This window comes from Staurois parvus, unplaced genomic scaffold, assembly GCF_062004578.1.
Source record: "Staurois parvus isolate SC_StPar_1 unplaced genomic scaffold, SC_StPar_1.0 ptg000017l, whole genome shotgun sequence".
Classification (NCBI taxonomy): Eukaryota; Metazoa; Chordata; class Amphibia; order Anura; family Ranidae; genus Staurois; species Staurois parvus.
The window spans coordinates 11164932-11190394 of record NW_028317813.1 but is presented as its reverse complement, the minus strand read 5'-3'; the positions used below and the strand labels follow the sequence as shown (position 1 = coordinate 11190394).

Genomic DNA, 25463 nt, shown 5'->3' with positions numbered 1-25463 from the left:
ACATAAAACTATTAAATAAATGGTAACGAATAAATAAGACAACAGTAATAAAATTGCATATATAGGTGACTGGTTAGTGTCAGAAAAAAGTGCCAAAGTCTATATAATAAATAGTGATCCTTTGTGTGTCTTCCGGTGATCAAATATTGGAATTATACACTCACTAGATGCATAATTCCGATATGCATTTAGAAGACTATTCACGTCTCAAGGTCTCAAATGGAATCCTCTTATGGACTTGTCTAACATCTCTGGGCTTCCCTCTGGGCACCTCTGTCCATCTGGGGTTCCCCTTGGATCATCCGATAGGGTAAAGCACCTCTCAGCTACCTTCCCTGGTGGCTCTGTGGGTGGCCATCTTTAATTTCTCATGGTCAGTTGTTTTTGTTTTACTATGTCTAATTTTTTGGATCAATAAATTATCCTTTAAACGGTATTACACCATTCTGGCATCCTTTCTTGGGACTCGCGCTGAGTCCAACACCCACAGAGCCACCAGGGAAGGTAGCTGAGAGGTGCTTTACCCTATTGGATGATCCAAGGGGAACCCCAGATGGACAGAGGTGCCCAGAGGGAAGCCCAGAGATGTTAGACAAGTCCATAAGAGGATTCCATTTGAGACCTTGAGACGTGAATAGTCTTCTAAATGCATATTGGAAATATACATTTGATGAGTGTATAATTCGAATATTTGATCACCGGAAGACACACGAAGGATCACTATTTATTATATAGACTTTGGCACTTTTTTCTGACACTAACCAGTCACCTATATATGCAATTTTATTACTGTTGTCTTATTTATTTGTTACCATTTATTTAATAGTTTTATGTTCATATTTACCTTCTAGTATATTTTGGCTTCATTTGCTTTTAGCGCTGCACCTTTTGTGTTCTATCAGTTGTTGAAGGTTCATTGGTACCTTTCGGTGTACAGCGGCTTTTAACTAGTGCTCACTTTTTTCCCTATACAATGGTGTTTTTGACAGTTTGGGTATATAAATGGTGTTTCATTTTGAGGTATACTAGACAATCCTTATAATTTAGTTATCCTTTCTTTACCTTATTTATGCTCCAATTGGATATACCAGGGGTGAAAAGCTGTCAAGAAGATTAGGTGCATGGCCAGTGGCCTATTTAAGGCTCAACAGAATTAAAAGGAACTTGCTGAGTATTTGTCAGCTTCGGTGGACTTGTGACCAAATCTGCATCTGATTATCCTGTGCTTTTCCCCAGCTTGCCTCCTGACTGCATTTGATTTTGCTCTCCTGTTGCTGACCTTGGGTTTTGTTCTGACCATATCTTCTGCCTGCTGTTTTTGTACTTCTGCCCATATGACATCAATTCTGACCTGTATTCTGTCCCTACTTCTGTCTGAATTGGTATCTCTACTGCCCAGTTGTTGCTGACTCTGGCTCTCTTTGACTACAGCTTTGACTTCTGCATCTGCGAGTTCTTGTGCTCTGTGTGATAATATTCTGCATAAGTTCCAGTCATATATCCTCAGCATTTCAGCAGTGTTATTATTATACAGTATTTATATAGCGCTAAAAAGTTTGCTCATAGCTGTACATTATAGTGGGGGACAGTACATGAGACAATACAGTAACAAAACAATATACGAGGGGTTCGAGGGCCCTGCTCTTTCGAGCTTACAATTTAGGATGGAGGGGATAGTGGTACAGGAGGAAGTGGCTGTGGGGGATGGAGTGGTAGGAGGAGTGGAGGAGATCGGCTGTTAGGTGAGGGTGGGGTAGGCTTCCCTGAAGAGATGGGTTTTCAGGGTGCGCCTAAAGGTGAGGAGGGTAGGTGACAGTCTGATGGATTGGGGTAGTGAGTTCCAGAGGATGGGGGAGGGGGGGAGTCCTGGAGAAGTCCTGCAGTATACAGAGTGTCATCTGGGCAACCAAGACTTCCACAAACACACACTACTCATCCTACTACACTCGGTCTCTAACTTCAATGGGTGTTGGACAGCCAGTTTAAGGGTAGCCCCCTTGTCAGTTCGGCCTCTACCAGGCACGTGACAAAAATTAACTTGACCTGAATTAAAATATTTTTAAGATAACAACACTGAAATGCAGGAATCATCTGGTACCTGCAAGTACCAGGGTTGCCAAATGTCAGTAAATGTATGGACAGTTTGTAAAAATCAGTGATTTTCACAACTGTCTATAAATATCAGGGGCTTATAATTTGTAATGCTGTGCTGACTTCTGTAAGTGTAAACCATTCAAATTACTTGGTTTGAGTATTGTTAGTGTTTCCATATTGTGTTTATACTGTTTGATTATTGTCTTAGCTTTTAATTTCATCTTTCGGGTTGTCAGTAAAAAATGTGCTGTCAATAAATTTCCCATGTTTTGTCATTAAAAAAAGATGCAGGAGGTTGGCAACACTGGAAAGTACCGTATTAGTTTTCAGAGAGATGACCCCAGTATTGCACTAAGAGTCGGTCTTTTTCCTCTCTACGTGGTCTGTTCATGTTGTTTTGAAGAGTTGTGATGCCTGCCTTAGGGGGGTTCATCTAACAATAACCTTGGATAGTACCCATACATTTATGACCTTTATATTAGAGGTCTGATATCTCTGGTAAGAGGCTATGGTGTGTTTATGAAAGAGAAAAAAGCCGAGATCCTGATGATCACAGCTGATCTCTCAGTTGTGCCAGTTTATGAAGCTGGGGTGAGGTGCGGAGAACATTTTCTTCACTTCTCATCACAGGACCAGGGCCGGACTGACCATTCGAGCACTTGGGCACTGCCCGAGGGCCCGGGGTCAGTAGGGGCCCCATAAAATGCACCTGGTACCTTTTTATAGGCTTTTTTGGGTGTGTTTTGAGTGTGGGCAAGGACACAGGGGCCCCATGATCCCCAATTGCCCTGGGGCCCCATGAGTTGTCATTCCGCCCCTGCACAGGACACACCCTTCTGTCACTCACTTTTAGCCCTGGTTCACATATATGCGGCCGTGCGTGCCACGTGTTGTGCAGGCACGAGAGCCCATTCATTTGAATGGACTCCCGTGACACGCATCAAAGAAGTCCCTGCACTTCCTCTGAAAACGTAGCCTGCACAGGAACCTCGGTTCCCAGTACGGTTGTGTTTTCCAGTGCGGGCGGCATGCCATTAGAACAAATAGCACCCGCCTGCGGGTCCGCATTTCTCTGTGCGGGTGGTGCGGCTGCATGGATTTTCGTGCAGATCCGCAGTGGCACCGCCCACACAGATGTGAACCTAGCCTTACAGAGATGGCCGGTGAGATCTGAAGATCTCACCGGCCATCTCTTTAAATTATCTCCGTCTCAGATCCTCCAGCCCAGAGCAGGAGAATCCTGCTGAGAAGCTGCTGTGATGTGAGGAAAAAGGCTTCTTTCTTCCTAATAGCAGCACTAGTGAAGTTAAACATTGACATAAATTTATAAATTATAACTGTTTACGTATGTATATTTGTGTTTTATATATAATGTACAGTATATATATATATACACACACACACACACACACACACACACACACACACACACATATATATATATATATATATATATATATATATATACATACACACACACACACACACATATACATACACACATACAGTATAGTTATAGTGTATTTTCGTTTAGAACGCATTCACACCTGAGCAATGCAGAATTGTACAATTCTTGCTGCAATTCCAAATTATGCTAAAATTGTGTTAAAATACGCAGTGCACTTTTGGGTGCCATTTATTGTTAATGGCACCCCAAATGCTGTTAACAGACATGCATTTTGCTGCACATTTTGTAGATTGACAAATACTATCAGCGCACCAAAATGCTTATGGAAAAAAAAAAACACACACAACACTTGATGCCTAACGAAAAAAAAAAAAAAAAAAAAAAAGGTTCAGTTTGGCTTTTTTATGCATTTTGTTATCGTTTTTAACAAACATTTTGCTGCTTTTTTCAAGACACGTATTTTAAAAAATGTGAGTTTTGGTGCTTTTTTAACCTGTATTTTGGCTCGTTTATTTACTTGCGTTTTTTGTGTGCGTTCTGGAAACACATGCAAAATGCATGTCATGTTTGCAGTGCCATTATTTGTTAATGGCACCTAAAAGTGGTTAGCAGATGTGCAGTTTTCCAAAATTTGCATAAAAACCAAATCAAAATGCACTTTAAAAAAAGTGCCAAATTACATGTTAAGAAAAGTGCCAAAATGTGCGTAACAAACCACACTAAAATGCATGCTAAAATAACCTGTTCCAAAATGTGCATTAAAGCACCTAAATGTGTGTTTAGAAAAGCGCTAAAATGCACATTACAAAAACCCGCGTCAAAATGCTTGTTAAAAAAATACAGCATGTTAAAAAGCGACAAAATGCATGCAAATAATGCTAAAATTAATAAAACTGAGCCAAAGTACACATTTAAATAATGTGCCAAAATGTGCGTTAAAAAGTACCAGTGGTCAGGGCTTGTTATGCAGGCCATAGATGGGGAGAAAAACGGCCGATTTTTCGTCCGAAAATAAAACCGGCCGATTATCTTATCGTTAGTGGACGATTTTGTCGGCCGTTTTTCGTGTATTTTGGACTTTCAGATTATCGGTGATGTTGGAAAATTTTCGAAAAACGCCCGACTTTATCCTCATTGATGGTCAAAAACGAACGATCGTTTTCCGAAAAAGGATCACAAAGGCCACAAAATGACATCATTTCCCGTTATAGGTTACTCATTAATCGGCCGATTTTCGTAATAATTGGTGGTCAGGTAAGTTTTTTAGACCGACCGATAGTTCATTAATCGGCCGAAAATCTGCCGTTTTTCTCCCCATCTATGGCCTGCATTAGTTTCATGTATTGCATGGTCTTTTTAACTTATGGTTTCACTGTTTAACTCAGGTGATCTGCAATCACACAATTATCTCAGAAGATCACAGGCAGCCCCTCCCCCTTCTACACAGAACTCAGGAGGAAAAAACTTCTCTTCTCCTTCTGAGAACATGATGTTCTGCGTTTCATAAACAGGAGGACAGAGGAGAAGATTTTTCCCTGAGAACTGCAGAGAGCTGAAATGAGATAAATTATCTCTGCTTGACATATGTACACCAGTGCTTGGTGTTGGAGCACAGGAGTGATCAGGTGATTTCCAATCAGCACTTCAACTGTGGATGGACTTTGTTTCTATTGTAGAGTTTTTTCATTCGATGTTAACCGCTTTAGCACCACCCGATAGCAGAAATACTGCTACAGGGCGGCAGCGGTTTGCAAAATCACGTATATATACACACACGTGATTTTGCATTTCTGGGTAGGGTGCACACATCCTACCCGCACTGCCGTTCGCAGCCACGGCTGTCAATCACCGGGTCCTGGATGGTGGTTATTTGCCGGCGCCCGGTGATTGCCGGGCATCTCTGATGGGGCGGAGAACTGTTAGTAAACAAAACAGTGCTCCTCCCGGTCAACTCCTGCACAAATGTTTGTAGAAGCAGTTTGCATGCCTGGGTGCTTGATTTTATACACCTGTGACCATGGAGGTGATTTGGAGGGATGTCCCAATACTTTTGGCAATATAGTGTGTATACATGTAGAGTGCTCAGCATAAAATGAGTATACCCCAAAATATTTGTCAGAAAATCTTTACTTTTCTTTCAAAATCAACATTTTCTATGGGTCACTATACTACAAAATGCTTCCCCAAATGAGGGCCATTGATTGCAAACAAGATTTGTTAATTTGCACACAAAGTATTTTTCCTAACAATTTCATTCGAGTCCATGTTGCAAAAATTAATACACCCCAATGAAAGTCTTAGGAGCAAAGCTAAATTTTAGAGAGCAAAATCCTAATTAACAAGAATTCAACTACAGGTGAGTCTAATTATTCATTAAACAGGTGTCCAGAGGACATTTGATTATAAGAGGGAGTTACTTAAAGAAAACCCCTTCCCATTTCATGCTGTCAGCAAAGGCACCAGATGGAAGAGAAATGTCACAAGGCCTGAGAAATAAAATAATTTCTTTACACAAGAAAGGTGAAGGCTACAAGAAGATCAGCAAAGCTTTACTTATCAAAAGGGATACAAAAATTTAACAAAGATTGAAATGCAAACATCTCACAGAGACGTCCAGGCTGTCCACAGAAGTTAACACCTTGACAGGAGCGTCTTCTGATGAGAAGGGTTGAAGAAAATCGCCATGCAAAATTTACTGCAGTTAGCTAAAGAAGTAGAAAGCTAAAGAGGGGTGATTGTTTCCCACGACACAATATGGCATAAACGGCAGAGGAATGGCATGCATGGGTGTCCACGAAGGAAGACTCTCGTAAAGCCCATGCATATAAAAAGCCCACCAAGAATTTGCCATGGCCCATGCTGAAAAAGAAAAAGACTACTGGGACTCTGTACTCTGGAGTGATGAGACAAAGATAATTGTTTTTGGAACTGATGGCTTCAAAACTGTATGGCATCACAAAGGTGAGGAGTACAAAGATGCATGGTGTCTACAGTGAAACATGGTGGTGGTGTCCTTCTGTGGGGCTGCATGAGTACTGCTGGTGCTGGGGAGCTGCATTTCATTGATGGTATCATGAATTCACAGATGTACTGCTCTATATTGCAAGAGAAGATGCTATCACTCCGCTCCCTAGGTCGTCGTGTACTTTTACAACATGTCAATGATCCAAAACAGACATCTAAGGCCACTGTTGCATTTCTGAAGAACAGGGTAAAAGTGATTCAGTGGCCCGATCTGAACCCAATCTAACACCTATAGGGAGTTCTGAATAGGCAAGTTGAGCATTCAGCATCCAGGCTCTAAAAGAGGTTGTTTTTCAAACATGGAAAAAAAGAGAGATGTTGCAATAAGTCGCCAACTTGTTAATTCCATGCCTAGAAGACTTGGTGCTGTCCTTATAAATCATGGAGGTCATACAAAATACTACATGTAGTTGTTGTGGGGTGTATTAATTTTTGCATCAATTAATTTGAATAAAACTGAAGATTTTGTAATCTACAGTTGCAAGAAAAAGTATGTAAACCCCTTGGGATTACATGGAGTTTTGCATGAATTGGGCATAAAATGTGCTTTGAACGTCATCTAAGTCACAACAATAGAAGAACACAGTCTGCTGAACATAATACTACACAAACATTAGATGTTGCCATGGTTTAATTGCACATAACATGTAAACATTCACAGTGCAGGGAGGAAAAAGTATGTGAGGCCCTAGCTTAATGACTTCTCCCAGAGCTAATTGGAGCCAGGAGTGAGCCAACCTTGACTCCAATCAGTGTGATGATATTGGATGTGTTGCTGACAGCTGTCCTGCCCTTAAAAAACACACACCTGTTTTGGGATTACTGGTTTCAAGAAGCACTGTCTGATGTGAACCATGCCTCGCAGAAAAGAGCTCTCAGAAGACCTACGATCAAGAATTGTTGACTTGCATGAAGCTGGAAAGGGTTACAAAAGTATCTCCAAAAGCCTTGATGTTCATGTGTCCATGGTAAGACAGACTGTCTACAAATGGAGAAAGTTTAGCACTGTTGCTACTCTCCCTAGGCGTGGTCGTCCTGTAAAAATGACTGCAAGAGCACAGCGCAGAATGCTGCATGAGGTAAAGAAGAATCCCAGAGTGTCAGCTAAAGACCTACAGAAATCTCTGGCACATGCTAACATTTTTGTTGACCCATCTACAATAAGGAAAACATTAAACAAGAATGGAGTACATGGGAGGACACCACGGAGGAAGCCATTGCTGTCCAAAAAGAATATTGCAGCACGTTTGAAGTTTGCAAAAGAGCACCTGGATGTTCCACAGCACTACTGGCAAAATATACTGTGGACAGATGAAACCAAGATTGAGTTGTTTGGGAAGAACACACAACACTATATGTGGAGAAAAAAAGGCACAGCACACCATCAAAACCTCATCCCCACTGTAAAACATGGCGGAGGGAGCATCATGGTTTGGGGCTGCTTTGCTGCCTCAGGGCCTGGACGGATTGTTGTCATTGATGGGAAAATGAATTCCAGAGTTTATCAAGACATTTTGCAGGAAAACGTACGACCATCTGTCCGCCAACTGAAGCTCCGCAGAGGATGGGTGATGCAACAAGACAATGACCCAAAGCATACAAGTAATTCAACAAAACAATGGCTGCAACAGCACAGAATACGCCTTCTGGAGTGGCCCAGTCAGAGTCCTGACCTCAACCCGATTGAAATGCTGTGGCATGACCTTAAGAGAGTGATTCACACCAGACATCCCAAGAATATTGCTACACTGAAACAGTTTTGTGAAGGAGTGGTCCAAAATTACTCCAGATCGTTGTGCAGGTCTGATCTGCAACTACAGGAAACGTTTGGTTGAGGTTATTGCTGCCAAAGGAGGGTCAACCAGTTATTAAGTCCAAAGGTTCACATACTTTTTCCTCCCTGCACTGTGAATGTTTACATGTTATGTGCAATTAAACCATGGCAACATCTAATGTTTCTGTAGTATTATGTTCAGCAGACTGTGTTCTTCTATTGTTGTGACTTAGATGACGTTCAGAGCACATTTTATGCCCAATTCATGCAAAACTCCACGTAATCCCAAGGGGTTAACATACTTTTTCTTGCAACTGTAAGGCTACGTTCACACTAGCCTTGTGTGCAGGCGGCAGAGAGGCGTTTGGTAAGCGTTTTTACCGCTTCCCAAACGCCTCTGCCAATTCTGCACATTACAGCACATGGTGCTGTTCTAACAGGAGCGTTTGCGTCGCGTTGCGGCAAAACGGACGCCTCTGGTTGAGTCAGGAGGCTTTGAAGCCTCCTATTCTCGTCTATGGTGCCGCTCCGCAAACGCCCGGCCGGCGTTTGCGGTGCGGTTGCGACGCGGTTGCGGGGTGTTTGCGGAGCGGTAACACCACTCAAATGCATTATAGGCGTTTGTGGGGCGTTATTAACGCTCGGCAAACGCCTAGCAACCGCCGCTAAACCGCGCATGCGGCGTTTGCGGAGCGTTTGCCGAGCGTTAAAAACGCTCCGCAAACACCGGACCAACGCTTGCCAAACGCTATAGGGGCGTTTGGCAAGCGTTGGCAAAACAGCCTAGTGTGAACGAGCCCTAAGTTATATTATTAACCCCATTTTCTTGTAATGAGCTAAACAAATGTTCTATAAAACTCAGTTTTGTCAAAATTTTGGAAATTGTTCTTGTGTTCATTGAGATATTGATTAAAATCTTACTTTTCAAAAAGAGTGTACTCATTTATGCTGAGCACTGTATATACATTGCTCAAAAAAACTAAAGGAACACTTTTAAACCACATCAGATGTCAATGGGGAAAAATATCATGCTGGATATGTATATGGACTGGGTAATGTGTTAAGAACATAAGGATGCCCTGTCGTTTGATGGAAATGAAAATTATCAACCTATAGGAGGACCAAAAATCAAAGTGAAAAAAAAATTATGCACCACGCTAGTCCATTTTGCTGAAATTTCATTGCAGCAACTCAAAATGGTACTCAGTAGTTTCTATGGCTCCTACGTGCTTGTATGCATGCCTGACAACAGCGGGGCATGCTCCTAATGAGACAACAGATCGTGTCCTGGAGTATTCCCTCTCAGACATGGACCAGGGCATCACTGAGCTCCTGGAAAGTTTGAGGTTCAACCTGGTGGCGTAGGATGGACCAAAACATCATATCCTAGTGGTGTTCTATTGGATTTAGGTCAGGCAAGTGTAGGGGCCATTCATTGGTATAAAGTCCTTCATCCTCCAGGAACTGCCTGCATACTCTTGCCACATGAGGACAGGCATTGTCGTGCACCAGGAGGAACCCAGGACCCACTGCACCACCGTAAGGTCTGACAATGGGTTCAAGGATTTCATCTCGATACCTAATGGCAGTCAGGGTGCCATTGTCTAGCCTGCAGAGGTCTGTTTGTCCCTCCATGGATATGCCTCCCCAGACCATCACTGACCCACCACCAAATTGGTCATGCTGTACGATGTTGCAGGCAGCATAACATTCTCCATGGCTTCTCCAGACCCTTTCACGCCTGTCACATGTGCTCAGGGTGAACCTGCTCTCATCTGTGAGAAGCACAGGGCGCCAGTGGCGGACCTGCCAATTCTGGTGTTCAATGGCAAATGCCAATTGAGCTCTATGGTGCCGGGCTGTGAGCACAGGGCCCATTAGATGACATTGGGCCCTCAGGTCACCCTCATGAAGTCTGTTTCTGATTGTTTGGTCAGAGACATTCACACCAGTAGCCTGCTGGAGGTCATTTTGTAGGGCTCTGGCAGTGCTCACTCTGTTTTCCTCCTTGCACAAAGGAGCAGATACCAGTCCTGCTGCTGGGTTTAGGACCTTCTTTGGCCCTGTCCAGCTCTCTTAGAATAACTTCCTGTCTCCTGAAATCTCCTCCTTGCTCTAGAAAATATGCTGGGAGACACAGAAAACCTTCTGGCAATGGCAAATATTGATGTGCCATGCTGGAGGAGTTGGACTGCCTGTGCAACCTCTGTAGGGTTCAGGTATTGCTTCATGCTATCAGTAGTGACACTGACCCCAGACAAATGCAAAACTAGTGAAAAACAGTCAGAAAGATGAGTAAGGAAAAAAAACCAAAAAAAAACCCAACATTCCTGTTTTGGGGGTTGTTTCACTGTTGCCCATCTAGTGCACCGGTTAATTTCATTAACACAAAAGCAGCTGAAACTGATGAACAACCCCCTGTGCTACTTAACTGACCAGATCAATATCCCAGGACTTTAATTGACTTGATGCTATACTCTGATTGAAAAGCGTTCCTTTAATTTTCTTGAGCAGTGTGTGTGTATATATATATATATATATATATATATATATATATATATACACACATATACACACATACACACATATACATATATATATATATATATATATATACACACACACACACTAATTAAAAATACAATAATTACATGTAATAATTAAAGGGGAAATGTAATCGTATTCCGTGTTAGACTGGATGTCGCTCCACTTCCTTAACCACTTCCTGTCCGGACACTTTTACCCCCTTCCTGTCCAGGCCAATTTTCAGCTTTCGGCGCTCTCACATTGTGAATGACAATTACTCAAAACGCATTCTTTAACTCCTGCTGAATATGGCGATACCAAATGTGTGAGACTTTTTCACAGTCTGGCCACATAGAGGGGTTCCACATCCAATAAGCACCTGTTAGCGTTCTAAGGGCAAAAATTACACATCTACGGTATCTTCTTGACTACCTATTGCCGTTTTGGAGGTCCTGGAGCATCAGGGCAATGGAATTATCCACAAAATGACCCCATTTTGGAAAGCAAACACCCCAAGGTATGTTTTAAGAGGCATGCAGAGTCTTCTGAAGACTTCATTTTTTGCCACAAGTTTTTGGAAAATGCGAAAAGAAAATGAAAATGTATTTTTTTCTACACAAAGTTGTCAATCTATGAGATATTTCTAATACACTGCATAGGCATACTTAAAATTACACCCCAAAACACATTCTCTAACTCTTCCTGAATATGGCGATACCAAATGTGTGAGACTTTTTCACAGTCTGGCCACATAGAAGGGTTCCACATCCAATAAGCACCTGTTAGCGTTCTAAGGGCAAAGATCGCACATCTAATTTCTTAACTACCTATTGCTGTTTTGGAGGTCCTGGAGCATCAGGACAATGGAATTATCCATAAAAAGACCCCATTTTGGAAAGCAAACACCCCAAGGTATGTTTTAAGTTCTCAGTCACTCTCATCTGTCATACTCAGAATTTGAAATGCCTCCTCGCTTGTATATGATCTTTTGGCCATATTTTTGACACTGATCAGGACCCGCTGGTATGGCAGTGATCAGGATGGTGTTGCAGTGAGGGACAGATATCTGGCTGCAGTTGGTTCACACTAGTCACTGTTGGGCAAAAATCAGAGATACAGTGAGGTGGCTGGCAATGTTTTGTGAGTGTGTGTAAACTCTGTGCAAAGGCTGAAAATTACTCACAGTTAGCTGTACTGGATCTCTCTCCTCACAGACGATGGCAGTGAACAGGATCCACTGGTGTGGCAGAGATCAGGGACACTTTATGAACAGGCACACTGTAAGGTGATCAGGGACACTGATTGGGCCACTGTATGGTGATCAGGGACACTGCTGGGCCACTGCGGTGATCAGGGACACTGCTGGGCCACTTGTGTGGAGATCAGGGACACTGTGGCAATCAGGGACACTGTGGCGATCAGGGACACTGCTGGACCACTTGTGCAGCGACCATGGACACTGCTGGGCCACTGCGATGAACAGGACACTGCTGGGCCACTTGTGTGGCGATCAGAAACACTGCTGGGCAACTGCGGTGATCAGGGACACTGCGGTGATCAGGGGCACTGCTGGACCACTTGTCCGGCGATCAGGGACACTGCTGGCCACTTGTGTGGTGATCAGGGACACTGCTGGGCCACTTGTGTGGTGATCTGGGCCACTGCGGCAATCAGGGACACTGCGGTGATCAGGGACACTGCTGGACCACTTGTGCAGCAATCGGGGACACTGCGGTGATCAGGGACACTGCGGCGATCAGGGACACTGCTGGACCACTTCTGCGGTGATCAGGGACACTGCTGGGCCACTGAGATGATCAGGACACTGCTGGGCCACTTGTGTGGCAATCAGAAACACTGCTGGACTACTGCGGTGATCAGGGACACTTCGGTGATCAGGGGCACTGCTGGACCACTTATCCGCCGATCAGGGACACTGCTGGGCCACTTGTGTGGTGATCAGGAACACTGCTGGGCCAATGTGGGGATCAGGGACACTGCTGGGCCAATTGTGTGGTGATCAGGAACACTGCTGGGCCAATGCGGTGATCAGGGACACTGCTGGACCACTTATCCGCCGATCAGGGACACTGCTGGGCCACTTGTGTGGTGATCAGGAACACTGCTGGGCCAATGTGGGGATCAGGGACACTGCTGGGCCAATTGTGTGGTGATCAGGAACACTGCTGGGCCAATGCGGTGATCAGGGACACTGCTGGGCCACTTGTGTGGTGATCAGGGACACTGCTGGGCCACTTGTGTGGTGGTCAGGGACACTGCTGGGCCACTGCGGCAATCAGGGCCACTGCGGCGATCAGGGACACTGCTGGACCACTTGTGCGGCAATCAGGGACACTGCGGTGATCAGGGACACTGCTGGGCCACTGCGGTGATCAGGGACACTGCTGGACCACTTGTGCGGCAATCGGGGACAATGCTGGGTTACTTGTGTGGCGATCAGGGACACTGCTGGGCCACTTGTGTGGCGATCAGGGACACTGCTGGGCCACTTGTGTGGCGATCAGGGACACTGTTGGGCCACTGCGGCAATCAGGCACACTGCGGCAATCAGGGACACTGCTGGACCACTTGTGCGGCAATCAGGGACACTGCGGCGATCAGGAACACTGCTGGGCCACTGCGGCGATCAGGGACACTGCTGGACCACTTGTGCGGCAATCAGGGACACTGCGGTGATCAGGGACACTGCTGGGCCACTATGTGGTGATCAGGGACACTGACGATCAGGGACACTTGTGGGCGATCAGGGACACTTGTGGGCGATCAGGGACACTTGTGGGCGATCAGGGACACTTGTGGGCGATCAGGGACACTTGTGGGCGATCAGGGACACTTGTGGGCGATCAGGGACACTTGTGGGCGATCAGGGACACTTGTGGGCGATCAGGGACACTTTAGGGGCGATCAGGGACACTTTAGGGGCGATCAGGGACACTTTAGGGGCGATCAGGGCCACTTTAGGGGCGATCAGGTGTCACTGAGGTGGAGGGCAGTTAGCTACAACCCTTTTCTTCGCTGTTTCTCCTCTCACAGACAACTCCGTGAGAGGAGAAGGAGGCGGAAGCCGCACCATGCGGCTTTTGTTTACACTTAAGCTGTGTCCTTATTGGACACAGCTGATCACATGGTATGGGACCGATTTCATTGGTCCCATACCATGTCACGTAATCCACCGTGTCCGTCGGACTCGGCGATCATCGGGCTCGCGGGTGCGCGCTCTAGGAGCCACGCACGAGCCTCAGATACAAGGTGCCGTTTAGAGACGGCAACCCGCTCCTGTAGGTGTCCCGTCCTGCCGTTTATAAACAGCTGCCGGACGGGAAGTGGTTAAACTGAACCTCTCCAAAACCGAGTTTCTTGTCTTCCACCCAGCTCAGACCCCACCCCCCATTGACTTCTCCGTCACATCCAACAACGCCACCATCAAACCCGCCCCGCAGGCCAGAGTACTTGGTGTCATTCTGGAGTCCAACCTATCCTTCCAGCCCCAAGTCCAATCTTTAACAAACTCGTGCAGACTCCACCTCCGCAACATCGCCAAAATCCGCACGTTCCTAACCCCAGAAACCACTAAACAGCTCATCCACTCCCTCATCATATCACAACTCGACTACTGCAACTCCCTCCTCACTGGCCTGCCTCGTCGCTGGCTATCCCCGCTTCAGTCGATCCTGAATACGGCTGCCAGACTCATTCACCTTTCCAACCGCTCCATCTCCGCCACCCCCCTCTGCCAATCCCTCCACTGGCTTCCGATTGCGCAACGGATCAAATTCAAAATCCTAACACTGATGTACAAAGCTGTCCACCATACTGCCCCGAACTACATCACTGACCTAATATCCAAGTACCACCCAAAACGCACTCTCCGCTCCTCACAAGACCTCCTTCTCTCTAGTTCCCTGGTCTTCTCCTCCCATGCCCGCCTCCAGGACTTCTCCAAGGTGTCACCCATCCTCTGGAACTCCCTGCCCCCACCCATCAGATTATCACCTACTCTCCTCTCCTTTAGGCGCACCCTGAAAACCCATCTCTTCAGGGAAGCCTACCCCACCCCCTGCTAACCTGCCGACCTCCTCCACTCTTCCTACCACTCCATCCCCCACAGCTCTCTCCTCCTGTACCACTATCCCCTCCCTCCTAGATTGTAAGCTTGAAAGAGCAGGGCCCTCAATCCCCTCATGTTTTGCATTGTATTGGTATTGTTCTGTCACATGTTCTGTCCCCCTTTGTAATGTACAGCGCTGAGTGAACCATTAGCACTTTATAAATACTGTAGTATAATAATAATAATAATAATAATAATAATAATTCCCACTGCCCTATAGCAGAAATACTGCTACAGGGCAGCAGGGGTGCGCAAAATCATGTATATATATGCGATTTTGCATGTCTGGGTAGGGGGCGCGTGCGAGTCACTAGCCCTACCCATTATGCCTTTCACGACCGCTAATCACCGGGTCCCGTCCAGTAATTACTCTCCGGCACCCGGAGATTTCTGACAGTCACCGACGGATAGGAGGACTGTTTTGTTTACTAACAGTCCTCCTCCCTGTCAGCTCGGGCACACTGTTCCCTAGTAAAACACTCCCTGCACACAGTTAACCCTTTGATCGCCCCTCATGTTAACCCCTTCCTGCCCAGTGCCATTAGTACAATGTCAGTGCTTTTTTTTTAGCACTGATCACTGTATTGGAGTCACTGGGGATGCCAGTGACACAAAGTTAGTTCCCCCCAGTGTCAGAATGTCTGCCGCAGTCCCGCTATAAAATCACTGATCGCCACCATTACTAGTAAAAATAAAAAAAATAAATAAAAAGCCCAGTATGTATACTGCCATTTGTAAACACTACAACTTTCACGTAAACCAATTAATGTACACATAGTGGGTTTTTCTTTTTTTTTAGCTAAGACATGTCGCTGAATACATTTTGGCCTAAATTTATGATGCAATTTATTTTAATTTTTTTGCTGGACATGTTTAATAACAAAAAGTAAAAATATCGTCTCTCAAAATTGTCATTTTTTTTATAGCGCAAAAAATAAAAGACACACAGGTGATCAAATACCACCAAAAGAAAGCTCAATTTGTGGGAAAAAAGGGATGTAAATTTCATTTGGGTGCAGCATTGCATGAAAGTGCAATTGTCAGTTAAAGTAATGCAGCAACGTAACACAAAAAAAATGGCCTGTTCAGGTAGGGGGGTAAATCCTCAGGAGGGCAAGTGGTTAAAGTATGAGCAGACTCTTTAAACCATCTATTCTAATCAAACTTTGTAAAATGTTGCACAGACACAAATTTCACTTTTTTGTGTTTTATCTATAGGTACAGCATGAGCAAGGGCACCTTAGCAAACAGATACATGAAGCTTTCCATACATAATATTAGGCTTATTCCATAAGGTAATTAAAAACAAAGAATTAGAGTGAAGGTTGCAAACAACTTTACTTTTCTGGAGTGATGATCTTCTTGAAATACAGAATTTCACAGTAGATAACCTTAGCCCATACATTTTTATGATAAAAAAAAAAAAAACCACAGGATAAACGTGTTCAGTTTAAATTGTTGAAGATTACACATCTATCCATTATAAAATAATTCAATAATTAAAATATTTCATTACACTAAAATGACTATTGTTTGTAACAATTCTACTGCCAGCTGAACCATACTGAAATCTCATGTATTGGATGACGGGGTTCTAAGGTCAATAATATGTTAGCAGTGTTAGAAGTCATCAGCTCAGGCTGATGGCAATGCATATTTTTAGAACATTTTCTATACACTGTATAATTAAAATGAGAAAGTAATTATCTTTATACAGACAGGCTATTATTTAAATACGTTGTATGCTGTAATCCAAACAAAGGTATTGCTAGAGTTCTAAAGACCTTGCCCAACCCAAGAACCTTCAAGAACAAAGAACTGCAAATGTATTATGCCAAGTTGTAGGCATTGCAACAGTAGGTGAGGTTTATTAATTTGGAACTAAACCACCAAGATAAAGGCTAAGTTCACCCTTTCCAGAAAATAGCCTATACACTCAATGGGCCGCAGTAGATATTACAAATTGTGCAGCTTTGTAAAATTATCATCTTTATTGTTTTACCTGTAGGCCACTTGGGTCCTCTCAGAAGCCTGGCTAATAAATTCCTAGTTAGCAACCCCCACATCCTGTCTTGTTGATAGAACGTGAAAACCTTTGGATGCTCAGCAATGCAGATTTGAAAACCAACAGTTTTCATGCCCTAGCAACAAGTCAGGATGTAAGGGGTTGCTAGCTGGGAGTTTATTATCCAGGCTTCTGTGGGGACTTAAATGGCCTACAGGTAAAACAATCTAATTAATGGTCATCTTACAAATCTGCCCAGATTTCTTTATCTACTGGGGCCTTTGACGGTATAGAATATATTCTGGAAAAGGTGAACTTATCCTTTAACGGTTTCCCAAAACAGTTACGTTCAAGGCATTCCTTACTGTTACTAATGTGCTTATGTTAGCGCTCAACCAAACTGTCAAGTCATCAAATGGCTGGTGTCATAACTCACGTGTAGCACCATGGCAACTGCAAATCAGAGGCTAAGATGGCACCTCCTTGGCTTAAAAGTATAGGAGGATGCTGCACATGTGATCAGTTATGACGCCAGTCAATTGATGATTTGACAGTTTGGTTGGGAGTGCAAGCAAATGCGACAGTTCGCATTTCCGGCATGCTGGGAATGAAAATGTTTTTGAAACCATTAAATTGATGAGTTTAGTTCAACTTTAACCGCCTCCCGCCCGCCAGTAATATGACGGACGCAAGTTGGTTCTCTCGTTCTGGGAGGACGTCATATGACGTCCTCCCATTCTCACCGCCCGTGCGCGGCTCCCGGAGCGTGGCGATCGGCGGTGCACTGTGTCCTTCGGACACAGTGGATCACCGATCCACGAAAAGAGCCGAAGATGACGGCTCGGTCATGTGATCAGCTGTGTCCAATCACAGCTGATCACATGTAAACAGGGAAATGCCGGTTATCGGCATTTCTCTCCCCACGAGCTGTCACGCTGACAGTTCGTGAAGAGAGGAGAGCTGGTAATCGGCATTCCTTGGAGGGGACATGTACACTGATCATCAGAGCACTGATGATCAGTGTGCCCTGATGATCTGTGTAGCCCCAGCAGTGTCACCTGTAAGTGTCCATCAGTACCAGCTCTCAGTGCTCATCCATGCCACCTGCCAGTGCTCATCAGTGCCACATCAATGCCACATATCAGTGCCCATCCGAGCTGCCTTTCAGTGCCAGTCAGTGCCGCCTATCAGTGTACATCAGTGCCGCCTATCAGTGCCACCTAACAATGCCAGTCAGTGCTGCCTGTCAGTGCCCGTCCATGGCACCTACCAGTGCCCATCCATGCCGCCTACCAGTGTCCATCAGTGCAGCCTATCAGTGTCCATCAGTGCAGCCTATCAGTGCCCATCACTGCAGCCTCATTAGCGCACATCAGAGAAGGAGAAAATCACTTATTTACAAAATTTTATAACAAACTAAGAAAATTTTTTTTTCAAAATTTTCAGTGGTTTTTGGTTTAAGAAAAAATAAAAAACCCAGAGGTGATTAAATACTACCAAAATAAAGCTCTGTCACAAAAAAATGATAAAAATTTCATATGGGTACAGTGTTGCATGACCGCGCAATTGTCATTCAAAGTGCAACAGCGCTGAAAGCTGAAAATTAGCCTGGGCAGGAAGGGGGTATAAGTGCCCTGTAGGCTAGTGGTTAAAGCTCCTGTACTCAGCGCATAGGAGTCACTCAGTCATCTTAAAAAATCTGCAGCCATCATCTCTCCCTACAACCGGCATTGACCAATCACCTTCAAAATTTCTTACAGTAAGGAGATTGCCCATAGGAACGATCTGTTGTGTTGTTATGGCCACTTTTGTTCTTGACTACTGATTGTGGTGGTGTGGTACAGTATTGCAGGAGCAGGATGTAGCCAGAGGCATGCATGCTGACTATGAATGGCAGATGATGATGAGGAACAGTAGGGGTTTCCAGGGTGCCTTTTTTCTGCTACCTTTACAGCTCTTCACTGTAAAGGACAGGATGGAAGGATGGGAGCTTACACTGCCGATTTACTTTTGAAGGTTTGCCCGCCCAGAACTGCCATGCTTATCCATACTGTACTATTTACTGGCTTGGAACAAGCATATGCATATCAAGTATCCCAACACATACACTCACCGGCCACTTTATAAGGTACACCTGTTTTATTGCCTGGTAACACAAATTACTAATTAGTCAATCACATGGCAGCAACTCAATGGATTTAGGCATGTAGACAAGGTGAAGACGACTTGCTGAAGTTCAAACCAAAGCATCAGATGGGGAAGAAAGGGGATTTTTTTAAATCCAAACAACTTTTATTGTCAAGATAATAGAGAAAATGGAACAGTACTTACAGAATCCTCAATGACATTACTGTAACAGCAGGATTACACATAAATAGAACAACGTGGATATGCAGATCCCGTAATAAACAGAATACCAGAAATGGTAATCAAACAAAACAGAGACCACAAGGATCCAAAACTTTCTTGACAATATCTTGCCTTTTCCTTTTTACGTCTTATTCCTTCCCAACCAGATGCAAACAGAAATGGGGGAAAGGAACAAAGCCCAAAACATGTCTTCAAACAATAAAAAACAAAACACACACATCAACAACAACCTCTGGTTCACCCGAGACGTCTCATCAAAAAGAATGGGAGATGCACATGAACTCCCCCAGGGGGAGGAGTGGAGCCACACACCTTATATAAAATATCACACCTGCAGAAGTCGTTTTACTATCAATTGAGGAGGGGTGAGCCCAGGTATATCCAAGCCAACCCTGCCATACCTGCTGGAATTTACGATAAGCATTGCGATGTTGGTACCTGAGTTTCTCCAGTGGGAGTAAAGAATTAACATAATATATCCATTGTTTACTAGTCGGAGGGAGGAGCCGACGATAACCAGTACCTTGCTATCAACTTTCCTAGCTAGATATAAAAGTCTAGATACCATAATATACCCTACTGGTTGGAACATTTCTTGGTCCAGTGCCCCCAACAGACAATGTAAGGGATCCTGGGGAACAATATATTGCGATACTAGAGAAATAAGTTGGAAAACCTCACTCCAATATCTATGTAACTTGGGGCAAGGCCAGAGCATATGAATGAAATCACCCTGTTGGACCCTGCACCTCGGACAATCAGGTGAATCCCGCCTGCCCCACCGATACAGTTGCACAGGGGTCATATACGCTCGATGGAGAATAAACAATTGAGACAATTTATGAGAGGGAGAAAGAGAAATTCCCAGAACAGATTCCAGGGCAGCATCCCAGACATCTCCAGCAAACTCTCCAATATCCTAGGACCACTGCGCCCTGCTCCAGAGACTATCTTGATCCTATACTGTGGACAATAGCTGGGAGTATACCCGAGAAATCATGCCCTTCTTATGCATTGCCTGAGTTACATCCTTAAGAAAAACTGACTCTGTCAATGTGAGATTAGAGAGCAAAGTCTGAGCCTGTATTGCATGGGGTAGCTGAAGAGAACGATAAAAATGCTTATGTGTAAATATAAATTCCAATTGCAGTTGAGAAAAAAGGACTTTAGGATTGCCCCCAAATACAGCTGAGATACAAATTTCAGGCCTCGATCCCTCCAGTTGTGAAAAACCTCCCGTTTAGCCAGTTCTACATATTGCAGATTATTCCACAAAGTACAGGAAAGAAAGCCGGTAATATGAAAGGACGCTTTTACCGTACTCCAGACGCACCTCAAGAGGTCCATAGTTGGAGCCGTGGATGGAAGGACCGGTTGAGCCATCTCAAGATGAAAAAGAGCCGAAATGGTGGGATCAGGAAGGGAAATCAAACTAATAATGGGATCAGTATTATCAGGGGAATCCCAGCCAACCAGTTGCTGCAATTGGGCCGCCAGAAAATAAAGTCTGGGCTCAGGAACCGCCAACCCCCCCCCCCCCCGACTGCTTGCCATATTGCAACGTGGACAATTTTATCTTAGCCACTTGGTTTTTCCAAAAAGGACTCCTAAACTGGTTCTCTGTGCGATGAAACCATTTCTTAGGAATCAATATGGGAGAATTATGAAAAATATAAAGAAGTTGTGGGGCCCAAATCATTTTTTGTTTTTGTAATCAATCTTTATTAACATTTTCTGATGACATAGAGCAAACAGTAACTCAGCAAGATAGATCAGACAAGGATGCAGAAATAAACCGTATAACAACATAGGCAAACAAATATCTTAGCCAAAATCACACATAAGCAGAATAGCTATGACAATTAGTGGTTCCAATATTTCAAACAATTAAATGAAAAGAAAAAGAACAGAAGAGAAGAAAGGAAAAGAAAAAAAAACCCACCCCCATAAAACATCCAGTGAATCAGATCTGTAGAAGTAGTATTATCTAAACAGTAACACAAAGTACCCAGGTGTACATATCAACATGGTCTAGGAGCACAAAATATCAAAGATACCCAAAAAGACTCATGCATCAGGTATCTCAACGGAGTAGTACATCCACCCCTGCCAGATATCTTTAAATTTCTCCCTTTGACCTCTGACCAGGTGGACCCAATGCTCAGCATCCATGATTCTATCCACTTCCTGTTTCCAATCAGAAAGCGTGGGGCACTCAGATTGTTTCCAGAACCTAGGAATCAAAGATCTAGCCGTATTCAGGAGATGAGGCGTAACACTACGCTTACAGGCCTTCATGGTAATTGAAGTCACATGAAAAAGTAAACAAAGGGGAGATTGCTCCATTGGGCTCAATGTCAATTTCTGAATCCATGGGAAAATTGCATCCCAAAAGGGCGCAATTTTGGGGCAGGTCCACCAGAGATGAAGAAAGGTACTCCGGTGACCGCATCCTCTCCAGCGGCGAGCACAGTGACCTCATCCTCTCCAGCAGCAAGCTATGGCAGTAGGGAAGATTTGAGCTAGACGGGACAGGGTTCTATACCATTGAGTAAGAAATTTATAAGAGGACTCCTGAACACGGGAGCTAATAGAGGAGGTATATGTCATTTTAATAATCCTATGGATTTACTGGGGGGGTAAAATCAAGGCCTAGTTCCTTCTCCCATTCCCTTAAGTAATATGGAGCCGATATAGAGTGCTAAATCAGCACCAGTTTATACATTTGAGATAATAGATGCTTAGAGTTGGGGAGTGCGGTACACATACAATCGTATGATGTAAGGGTCTGTCTAGAACGTAGCCTAGGGAGCACAGTCATAAAAATGTAATTCAATTGGCGATGCCGCCATGCAGCAAAAGGAAAAGTCCCATATCTAGAGAACAACATAGGGATGGATAGGAGGGTGCCCATAGGAGCAAACTTGGCACAGGAAAAATCCCTGTCTATACCCCAAGAACAGGGGCCCAAATCATTTTAATTAAATTGACCCTACCCACCACCGACAGAGGGAGTTTGCACCAACTGTTACACTTCAATTTCTGCTGATGGAGTAGAGGTAAAAGGTTAAGAGAAATATACTACTTAGGATCAGGAGAGACTACCACCCCCAAATACATATATGCAGACACTACTTGGATGTGTTTTGCACAGGCCGAGAGGAGGAGTTCTACAGGATCCACGGGCATCAACACTGATTTATGCCAATTAATTTTAAAGCTGGAAAATCCACCAAAGAGTTCAATAAGGGACATAACAGCATCTAAGGATGTGGAAGTATCACCCAAATATAATAGTGTGTCATCCGCATAAAGGGATCTCTTTTCCAAAAGTACACCCCTTCTAAAACCAACGATGTCTGGAGATTGTTGCACCAAAATTGCTAAAGGTTCTAACGCCAAAGAGAACAAAAGGGGCGAGAGAGGACAGCCCTGTCTTGTTCCCTGTGCAGCCTGAATGAATCTGACAAATCCCCGTTAACCTGGATTTGGGAACTAGGGGCCGCATAGAGAGGCGCACCAAGCTAATGAACTTGGGACCAAAGCCAAATCTAGACAATACTTCCCATAGATAAGGCCATTCCACACTATCAAATGCCTTGGCCACTTCCAAAGACAAAATTGCCCTCCCCCCAGCATTGTCCACCGGAATTTGCAAATTCAAAAAAAGTCTACGATTATTATTAGCCGTCGCTCTTGAAGGAATAAACCCCAACTGATCTTTATGTACGATATTACCAATAATCCGCGCCAGTCTAGTAGCTAGAACCCGGGCCAACAATTTAGCATCTGTATTCAGAAGGAAAATAGGTCGGTAGGAGTCAGGTTTTAATTGATCTTTTCCAGGCTTCAATAATACTATAATAACAGCTTAATTAATGAGGGGGGCAAACCATTCCCATCCATGGCAGCATTCAGGGCATTGAGTTGCGCACCGTATCAGTTATAGATTTCGAATGGCAATCCATCTAAACCAGGAGATCTATTACTGGGGGTGCCTGTCAAGGCTTCAGATAACTCCTCAACAGTAATTGGCATCTCCAGTTCTCTCTGGTCAGTCTCCGATAAAACAGGAAAAGAGCAGGTGTCTAGAAACTGCAAAAACTCAGAATTGTTAGTTATAGTTTTAGAAGCAGACAGATCATCATAAAAGTGATGAAAAACTCAGAATTTCCACATGACTCACGTCATCAGCATCCTCAATCTTGTCTACAGTGGACACCCCTTGTTGTGACTTTGCCACAAGAGCAAGAATGTGCCCCGTACTTTCCCCTTCCTCAAAATATTTTTGTTGCAAAAAATACTGCTTATCTGCCACTTGAGTAAGCACTGATTCATAAAGGGCTTGGGTCTCTTTCCAGGAGGTGCGGTTACAGGGGCTTGGGTCTTGGATCATCTTAACCTCCCGCTGTTGAACATCTAACCATTCCTTTTCCTCCCACTCCCTGGATCTATACTTACCCGCTGAAATCTCCAGGATAATCAAGCCCTGCAGGAAGGCGTTCATCGCATCCCAAACCATTCCTAGCGGGGACAAGCCTTCATTCCACTGCAGAAAGTCTGACAACTCCCCCAGAATCAACTCAGACTCCGGAAACAGTGTCAACCAAAATGGGTTCACCTTCCATAGCGGACGAGAGCGGGTATGACACCTGTAGCTTGACCCAGAAAGGGGCATGGTCAGATAGAGCCCTGGGTTTATACGCAGTATCAAACACATGGCAGGATAGTCATGTTCCCAAGGCCCAAATCTATGCGTGAAAGCCCATCATGAGTAGCAGAAAAACATGAATAACATTTTGCTGTCAGATACTTAATCCGCCACACATCCCAGAGGCCCAGTTTCACCAGTAAATTAGCAAATGGGGTGGGCTGATAGGATAATTGTCTGCCCCTACCACCCAAAGGCAATCTATCCAAGCTAGGGAGTAAGCAATTGTTATAATCACCCAACGCCAATAGGGGAACATCAGGATGATTGGCCATAAATTGAGCTAGGTGTTAAATGACCTCTGAAGAGTAGGGCGGAGGGATATATACCACAGCCACTGTGAAAGAAAGGGGATTTAAGTGACTTTGAACGTGGCATGGTTGTTGGTGCCAGACGGGTTGGTCTGAGTATTTAAAAAACTGCTGATCTACTGGGATTTTCACACACAACCATCTCTAGGGTTTACAGTGAATGCTCCGAAAAAGAGAAAATATGCAGTAAGCGGTAGCTGGATGAAATTGCTTTGTTAATGTCAGAGGAGAATGGGCAGACTGGTTGCTGCAACATTCAGATGGTAGAGTCAGAATTTGGCCTAAACAACATGAAAGCATGGATCCATCCTGCCTTGTATCAATGTTTCAGGCTGGTGGTGGTGGTGTAATGATGTGGGGGGGATTTTCTTGGCACTAGCAAGGTGTACCTATTAAAGTGGCCGGTGAGTGTATGTACATGCTTTTTCCAAGTTGGTGATTCATCAAGAAGTGAATGAAGGATATGTATGGCAGCTACAGGGCATGCTCCCTCAAGTCTGCCATGGCAGCTCCTATTTTCCCATCTTAACATCTTCCTTTTAAGGACCTGTTGATACCACAATGCATGTGTTAACAAAAACTGGTTGGGGTGCATTGTCATGTGTTTTAAACACATAAGCAAGTTTACAGGGCTTGAATGATCAAATTCATATTAGCACCCCAAAATGTAGCATTCAGGACTATTTTCACATTGCTGGGCATTGGCCCTAATAAACACGATGCATATTTTCATGTAAATTTTTTGTGCAAAACATGCTTGATAACACATAAGGCATGGATGGGTCCTAGAGGTACAACAGGTGTATATATTCAGTTGCAATGGCTCAGGAGCTAGGATACCTGGGACACCTTGTGATGTTATTGAACCTATAGCAGTCAATTAGCAATCATCCCCCATAGTTCTGACCCTTTTGAACTTATGAGAGATAAAACTGTTACTCTACCCATTTGTTCTTCACACTGTCTTAGATGAGCTTGACAGTGTCACTTTAACTCTAGCTCCAACCTATCATAGTTATAGGTTGGGTGTTTGCCATTTTTTTGTACTATCATAGCTTCAAAAATTAAATACAAATATTTAAAACAAAACACACAAATACCCCAACAATAT

General features: G+C 44.2%; 1 protein-coding gene across 1 annotated transcript in view; it reads right to left on the bottom strand.

Moving 5' to 3' along the window:
• Window positions 1–25463, bottom strand: part of KCNH3 (potassium voltage-gated channel subfamily H member 3) — a 94889-nt gene that overhangs the window by 65344 nt on the left and 4082 nt on the right. The gene's annotated exons all lie outside the window — the stretch shown is intronic.